Source organism: Curcuma longa, chromosome 1 (genome assembly GCF_044706935.1).
Source record: "Curcuma longa cultivar G26 ecotype Majalengka, Jawa Barat chromosome 1, ITB_CL_G26_1.1, whole genome shotgun sequence".
Lineage (NCBI taxonomy): Eukaryota > Viridiplantae > Streptophyta > Magnoliopsida > Zingiberales > Zingiberaceae > Curcuma > Curcuma longa.
The window spans coordinates 26,809,333-26,818,438 of NC_133861.1; the positions used below are offsets into that span (position 1 = coordinate 26,809,333).

The 9,106-nt window shown below is 41.6% G+C and overlaps 1 non-coding gene across 1 annotated transcript; it reads left to right on the plus strand.

Moving 5' to 3' along the window:
• The first annotated feature begins 3,369 nt into the window (after window positions 1–3,369).
• On the plus strand, window positions 3,370–3,474 carry LOC141814598 (small nucleolar RNA R71). The gene has a single exon (XR_012600497.1). It is a non-coding gene; the product is annotated as a small nucleolar RNA R71 (small nucleolar RNA).
• Window positions 3,475–9,106: the final 5,632 nt, after the last annotated feature.

Genomic DNA, 9,106 nt, shown 5'->3' on the forward strand with positions numbered 1-9,106 from the left:
AAATGTAAATATATGCCTAAATGCATGAATAAGGGATGCAACATACATAAGAATAAAGCAATAAGCTCAGAAAGATGTGCAAATAAAGCATAAATACAGGTATACATCCTACGCACATCACACCCCCAGACTTAAACCTTTGCTTGTCCTCAAGCAAAAACTTAGCGTCTAGATGTAGATAATCAATGCAAGCAAATATATATCCTAAGCACAGCAATCTAATCTTATCAAACATGAGTAATGGTAAGCATGAAACTCAAAATCATCAAAACAATGGCCTAGAAGTAGTTCTCTGTGCTAAGTGCAAAAAGTGACCTAAATCCATTTGGTATCAAAATCCTTACTTCTAGTCAAGTCGTCATGCTACCGAATTCCTAAGTGTTCCCGGCCTTAGACACTTACCTGCCACAGGCTTGGTTCATATCTTCCATTGCACAAGGTCTCAAAGGATTACCTCAAGTCAAGGGAATCAAATCATTTATTTCCCCAGTAACCGCTTTTCGGTCTCAAAGGGGTAAATGACAAGTTTCCACTCCCGATACTGTTTTTTTTCATCCTTTTATTGTTTTTGCAATTGCATTTGCTTTTATTGCAAACGGTAGAATGTTTTGCTTTTTTTTTTTTTTTTTTTTTTTTTTTTTAGCAAGGATGTAAGATTTTTCCAAAAGAGCTTACATGCCTTGAGTTGGTCCAGTAACCAAAATGCAATGGAAGATCACCATGGAAACACTAGTACTAAGCAGGTTTCATGAATCATGACTACTTTCAGAAATCTATCAACCTCCTAGATTAGGTATAAGTGAAAGAGATCCTAAAACCAGGCCAAGGTTTGACTATCCAAGTTATCCTAGCTCACTTCCTACTTATGAAGATAAGAAAAGATATAGTCCTAGGATATTAACTACAAGCACTAATCATCCTTATCTTAACAAGTGCTACTGTTCTTGCAAGAGAGACAAGCATCAGATGACTTGGTGATTTCTGACATGATAATCTACCGTGCATAAAGCAAATTTCAAAGCAAATTGCAAAAAACAAATTTCAAAGCAAATTTCAAAACAAATTGCAACCTAAGTAAAGAAAGCAAACTTCAAATCAAAATGCAACTATTTACACTATGTACATATTTTTGGGTCCCCCAGACTTGAATTTTTTTCTACCTCCTTCTAGGGCCTGGAGGAGGTTGTGGATGAAGCAAGTCTGGAAGTTTTAAGATGGATTTAAGATGGAAGAAAGTGGAAAAGAGATGGAAAAAGAAAAGAAGTGGAAAGATGAGGTTTAGGAATGTGGAAGAGGTGAGATGTGAGAGTAGAAGGCTGAGTTTTGGGGGTACACGGCCGTGTGCAAGGCATCCCACGGCCGTGTGCCTTTTTAAAACAAAGGGAGCACGGCCCATGTCTAAAGGACATGGCCTAACAAGGTCACCCTTCTATTTATGAGGCACGCCCGTGTCTACAAGGCACGGGTTAGACAAGACATGCTTCAAATGGTTCCACACGGCCGTGCCTTGGAGACACGGCCTAGGGCTGTCACGGTTCTGTTTGCAAGCACGCCCGTGCTTAGTAGACACGGCTTGTGGATGGCGTGCTTCTGTTGGGAAGCACGGCCGTGTCTATGAGACACGGCCTGATGCTGGGTTGTGCCTTGTGAAAGGCACGACCGTGCCTAAGAGGCACGGCCCAGCTTTATTAGCTTCCGGTTCAGAAAATTTCTTGTAAAAGCAAGAAAACTTATTAGCAGCTTATTGAAACCAACAAAAACTCTAAAAGTCTACAAATGTACAGGGTTCAATTATTTACCTTTCGTAATCGAGCCCTTGGTGGTACTTTATATTTTTCCTTTTTTTCATAAAGCTTCTTTATTTTCCCGGCCGGGACGGGTCTCTTTGTCGGCGATGAGAAAGAATGGTACAATACTTTCTTTGTTTGCTGAATATCATCCAGCTCACAGTGATGCTTCTTTTCTGAAAGAATGGCTTTTGAGTCTTGCGAGAGGTCGAACTCCACTCTTTCTCTTCCAACTTCCAGGGATAACCTATGATTCTTCATATCAATGATAGCCCCAGCAGTGGATAAGAATGGCCTTCCCAAAATGATTGGGACTGACGGATCTTCTTTCATATCAAGTACAATGAAGTCGGTGGGGATGGTGAATCCCCCGACTTCCACCGACACATCTTCAACTATGCCCCTTGAATATATATGTGAGCAGTCCGCTAGTTGAAGTGCCGTGGCGTTAAGTTTAAGATCCGAAAATCCAAATTTATCACTTGTTGTGTGGGGAATGATGTTGACGCTCGCCCCTAGGTCACAGAAAGCTCTACCAATTGAAATATTATCTAATTTGCATGGAATGGTAAAACTACCTGAGTCCTTGAGCTTAGGAGAAAGTCCCTTGTTTGATATTATGTTACTCACTTCCTCCGGGAGCGCCACCATCTTTTTGGCCCGAGTGAGGTCCTTTGTGGAAACAAGCTCCTTAATGAAATTTGAAAATTTGGGCATCTCGGCAAATGCGTCGAGAAGGGGAGCATCCACCATGATGTCTTTGACTCTGCCAAGTAGTTTCTCGAACTCTTCATCCATTACTTGGAGCTTTTGATTTATGGGTATCTCTTGCACTAAAGTTTTCTTAAGTAGTTCTCCACCGGACATAACAATCTCAAGTTCCTCAGGTTTATCTTCAATACTAGGCATAAAGGAATGAGGCTGTTCAGCGGTAGTTGTGCTTGGAATACCCTCTAGAGGAGCCATCATATAAGGATTATTTCTTTTCATATTTGATTCACTCCTCAATTGAATAGCATAACATTGCTCCATTTGGCTAGGGACTAGTTTTCCTGGGAATGTACCCACTGTTCTGGGGGTGGGGGTGAGGGAAGTATTCATCTGAGTCATCTGAGTTTCCTGCATTTTCATCCTCTTATCATGGTCATCAAGTTTCTCATTAATTCTAACCATGTTACCTTGAAGATCCTCCAGAATTTTCAACATTTTCTGGGTATCCGACACCTCGTTATTTGACTTAGGTGGAACTTGAATAGACGGCCTTTGGTTGTTGCGGCAAGCTTCAGAAATTGAAGTCACTGCACTAACCTTGCTTGATTGACTTGTTTCTTTCTTCTTATTCAAGCTCTCTAGCTGAGCCATAAATGATGTACTGGTGCCTGTTTCACATTTCCCAGGAGGCTTTGGAGTGTCCTTTTTTTTATCAGCCCATTGATGTTGGTTGAGAGCCACACATTCAATTAATTCCTCGGCTTCTTTCACGCTCTTATTCATTAAAGCACCTCCTGCAGCAGAATCCAAATGTACTTTTGTTTGAGAATTGATTCCGTCGTAGAAGATGTGAATGATTAGCCATTGATCAAATCCATGATGTGGGCATTTTCTCAACATTCCTTTAAACCTTTCCCAAACTTCAAATAAAGATTCTCCATCATTCTGCTCGAAGTCTGTGATCATATTTCTCATTTGGGCTGTCTTACTTGGGGGATAGAATCTATTCAAGAACATCTTTTCACATTGCTCCCAAGTAGATATTCCATTCTGTGGTAGATGATTGAACCAATCTTTCGCCTTATCTTTGAGTGAGAAACTGAATAGCAGAAGTCTTGTTGCATCTAAACTGACCCCAGGACATTTCATGACACTGCAATATTCTGAAAAAATTCTCATGTGTAAGCCAGGGTCTTCATTTGGTCCTCCTCCAAACTGACTTTTCTGAACCATAGTAATGAACTCCGGTTTGATTTCAAAACTTTTTGCTTCAATGTTTGGAGGGGTGATGCATGATGACATCCCTCTCGCCTTTGGTGCTGCGTAGTCCTTCAAAGATTTCCGAGACATATTCTTGAGTATATAAATCCCTTCAAAGAATGTCAGAACCTACGCATACACAAATAAAAGAAGATATGAATATCTTTCAGAAAAAGAATTCTGCATAAATGAATGTACCAATCAATGAAAGAATAGAAAGAATAAATGGAAGCTATGTAAATAAAAGAAAACAAAAAGAAAAACTTAATGTGCTAGGTTAGTAAATAATTGCGCACGATCCCCGGCAACGGCGCCAAAAACTTGATGTGCTTCCGCAAGTGCACGGAATATCGCCAAGTAATAAAAAGATCGAATCCACAGGGACCGTGGAACTACTTACTAAATCTAGCACAAAAAGGTGGAGAGAATATAGATCATGAGTTGTGTGGGGGAGATGGGAGTGTTTTAAAGTGCTTTATCCTAAAAGTCAGAGAAAGGGATCGACTGTGACACTGATGGGTGAAGCGATCCTAGGATTTCGGACTCCTCAGAGAATGGATTAATCGACTTGGATCCTCTACCTTTCCTCAATAACTGTTCAATTGTAGGAATGTCAACCAAATTATCCAATTCAACCTCGTCAGGTATCCTCGAATTAAATCATTGGTGTTCTTACGTCACTCGTTATTGGTTTGAAACGGTTCTAGAAGCCCGGTTCAAGGTCTGCCCGTGTCACTCAGGCGCCCCGGAAATACTAAAAGAACCTTATCCACTGTCACTGGATACCCTTTTACGGATCTCTCCCCAATAACGAATGACCGCTAACTATTCCTCATAAGAATTCAACTATGTATTAGGAAACCCCTCGGAATCTCGCCCGGTTCAAGGTCTGCCCCTTTTACAGAGCGCCCCGGTATACGGCCTAATGATTCCCCAATTCATAGTAAATCCCTACCCTCATGGATTCACACACACACAATTTATCATCAAGTACAAGCATAAATCCACAAAGCAATGCACAGTATTTCATAGAAAACGGTAGATTAATCAAATCCAAATACAATCATCCATTACATCTGATTTATCCTACATCCTAGAATCTAGGGAAATCTACTCCATATCGTGGAGAATACAATCCAAAGGAAAGAAGAATACATCTTGTTCCCAAAGATAAACAAAGAAATGCAGGAAACTAGACTTATCTTCTTCCTCGGAGTGAAATCTCTGCGTAGATGAGATGGAAATGGTCTGGAGCAGTCGGATCGGTGATGGATCGTCGAATCTCTCCTCCGAAATAGGCGTCGGCGGCTCTAGAACAACTCCGGTGGCTCTCCAAAGTCTCCCCCCTTTGCTAGGTCTCAAAGAGACCTATTTATAGTGCAGGGTTCGGTAGCAGCTCGCCTCCGTGCACACGGCCGTGCCTGGGAGGCACGGCCTTGTGTTGGCTTCGGGCACAAGGTAAGGCACGGCCGTGCCTTGGGGGCACGGCCTGAAGCTGTGAAGTCTCGGATCTGGGGCACGGCCGTGCCTCTTAGGCACGGCCCAGACTTGTCCCTCTTCTGTTTGATGGCACGGCCGTGCCTGGGAGGCACGGCCACACACTGGCTGGAGCTGAATTGCTGGACACGGCCGTGCTTCTGAGGCACGGCCTGCTGCTTGGGCTCTTCTGTTCTTGCACACGGCCGTGCCTGTGAGGCACGGCCTTCAGCAGAGGCTGGCTCCAAGGTGAAGACACGGCCGTGCTTTGGAGGCACGGCCATGAACTGGCTTGATTCTGTTTTGAAGCACGGGTGTGCTTTTGAGGCACGGCCTCTGGCTGATGCTGAGGGGATTTTGGCACACGCCCGTGCCCATTGAAACACGGCCAGAAGTTGAATAGACATGGCCGTGCCTATGAGGCACGGCCCTGTCTTGCCTGATCTTCAATAATACTCCGTTTTGCCCGTTTTCGCTCCAATTTCCACCCTGAAACATGTAAAAGCACGAGCAGATCTCCGAACTAGGAAATGTAGAATATATGCCTAAATGCATGAATAAGGGATGCAACATACATAAGAATAAAGCAATAAGCTCAGAAAGATGTGCAAATAAAGCATGAAAACAGGTATACATCCTACGCACATCACTATCTTTTCTCAAGCATATTTGTGGTAGAAAATTTTTTGACAATAATTGGCATACAAAACTTTCACCACAACTTTATGGGATTGCTAGATGTAACCATTTCTATATGAGCATATTTAATGATAAGCTCAGGGCCCTCCACCGTAGGGTTCTGAAGTTTCTTACACCTCCACGGTCGAGGTTTAAATAATAAAAATAAAGGTCAAGCTTAGGACCTTAAACAAGCGCTTCTTGGGAGGCAACCCAAGACTTCATTTTAGTTTCTTGCTTTATTTCCTTTTATGCTTTATTTTATTTTCTAACCCATAAACCCTCTACTTACTTTTTCTTGCTATATTTTCTTTTGAAGGTTTCATCGATATGGAGGAGTGTGCTTACCTTGAGGAGAGGAAATAGGCAACTAAAGGCCTTGAACACCTTTTGAGCTTCATTGGGTAATTTCTCTCCAAATAACATTTCTTCTCCATTATTATTTCTTTGTTTTCATTGAGGTATAGAAAAATGTAAGTCTGGGGGATGTACATATTTTGGGTTCTTAGTTAGATTTTGTTATTTCTCTTTTGTCTTTGCATAATAAATTGTTTTAACTAGTAGCATCACTTATCATATCATTGATGGTTTGTCTTCTTGCAAAAATGCTAGCACACTTGTTTTAGATTTCATTGATTTGATGTTTGGAGTTAGTATGTTTGATGATCTGATTTTTCCTATCCTTAGTAGCATGAAGTGAGCTATGTTTTTATTGAAAGAATTTGAGTTTTGGCCTAGTTTTAGGATCTCTCTACACTATGCCTAGGTTTGATAGTAGAAAGTCTGAAATTAGTCATGATTCATTGAACCCTTAGTACTTGCGCTTCTAAGGTGATCTCTCAACTACATTTTGGTTACTGGATAAACTCGGATCATGGAAGCTCACTTGGAAAAATCAAGATCCCAAACAAATAAATGACATGGTTGCAATGCCTTTTTATGGTTGCAACAAAAAAAAAAAAAAAAAAATGAAGGGATAAAAAAATAGTGTCGTGAGTGGAAACTGATTAGATACCCCTTTGAGACTAATAATGGTTACTGGGGAAATATCTATCATGTTTCTCTTGATACCGAGTATTCCTTTGAGACCTTGTGTAGATGGTGCATAGCATTTTTGAGAGGGATGAACCATGCGAGTGTCTATCGTTGAGACTGTTGGGTTTTTCGTGCCGCAAAACCACTTTTTGCGTGCGGAAACCACGAAACCCTCCGAACGGATCCGTGCGAAATTACAAAAAATAACTTGTACATGCTTAAAATAACTAGATCTACACTAGATCTACGAGATAAGAAATTTACCCTCGTGCGTGCCCTTCGCGTATCCCGCTCGTCCAAAATGATGCCGGATCTCGAGAGCGTCAAGCGCCGCTCCTCTACAAGTATCCACTCGGACAAGAGGTGGAGAACCAAAACCAAAGGTGTGCTAGCACCAAGAGAGGTTTTGGCTAAGGCTAGAGAGGAGAGGAGAAGGAGAGAAAATCAAGAGAGAGAAGGGGAAGAAACACTTTCACGTTAAGGGAAAAAGTGAAATGAAAAATCAACATTTTTCTCCTTTTAAGTCTCCACCATCAAAATGCAATTAATCACATTAATATGCTTTAAAACCCATGAGTTACAAACTCATTTGTAACCTTCCATGAGGTGGCATGATGATGTGGAGGCTCACCATTGGTCATCACTTATGCCACCTCACCTAAAGGTCAAATGGTCAAGTCAATAATTGACCATGAGGTGGCATGAGTCAAGTCAACATAATGATGACATGGCAAAAAGTCAAGTCAACATTTATGATGACATGGCACAAAATCAAGTCAAACTTGACCCTCAAGTCAAGTCAAACTTGACCACAATTTCTTCCTTCTCAAGTCAAGTCAAACTTGACTTCTAATCTCCCAAAGTTGATCAAATCAACTCCACTAGTCTAGTTTGGATTACACCTAACCCAACTTGATTCATCACATGAATCTAATCCTCTTGGTTCATCATATGAACCTAATTTCCACCTAATTATCCTTTGAGTGTGACCCTATAGGTTCTTGTAACGTTGGCAATGCCCTAAACTCATTTAGGTACATAAGTAGTGAGCGGTATCTAGCAACACATCACTACTACCCAAGCTACAAGAATGTTGAGATCCAACATCACCTTGTGACTACTAATTGTGACTCTCACAATATGTGACCATGTCCTTCTATCCTTGATATCTAGATTGATTAATCCGAGGCATAGACCGTGTCATCCTCTAATCAATCTATGTCTTGAACACCAAGTAGACTCACTCTAATCAAACGAGCTCAACATCTCATGTTGACTCATTTGGGCATGGCCATGCACTCTAGTGGTCTAACTCTATCAAGAGCTAAGATATCACTCCCGTCATATAGGAGGGATAGATCCCATCTACATCACTCACATCCCACTACATAATTCGTTATACACCCAGTAATCGCCTTTATAGTCCACCCAGTTACGGGTGACGTTTGACGAAACCAAAGCATATAACTCCTTATGTTGGGAACCATGGTGACTTCAGGTCCAAGGACTAATAGTCATACTAATAGCCACATGAGAAAGTATATGACACTCATATAACGATCCATGATACTTTCTCATGGTGGGTCATTCGATATACATTCTCCAATGCATACCCATGTGTCAACTTGATATCTCATATCCATGACTTGTGAGATCAAGTCATCATGTTGACCTACATGCTAGTCTCTATGCATTAACATTGTCCTTGAATGTTAATACTTGACTAGGAATAGTTTAGTGTAGTGTTCTCTATATCATCTCACTATCGATTCAACCAATCGATTGACATAGATATGAACCTACTACACAAGGACGCTATTATACTTAGTTTATTTGGCACTAATACAAGTAAGTATAATAACCACAAAATAATGCCTTTATAAATAGAAATATGATACAATGAGTCCATACAACAATCATCAAATGATTGGCTCTAGGGCTCTCACTAACAAAACTGGGCCGTGCCTACCAGGCACGAATGTGCCTCTACCCGTGCCCACTTCCAGAGCAGGACCGTGTTGGGGTCGTGCCCCAGTTTTTGCCTGATCCCAGCTAGGGGCCATGCCTAAAAGGCACGACCGTGCTTCATTCCTAGAGTCGCGCCAGGCGTAGGCCGTGCTTGTTAGGCACGACCGTGCCTATTTTCCAGAGGCGCGATT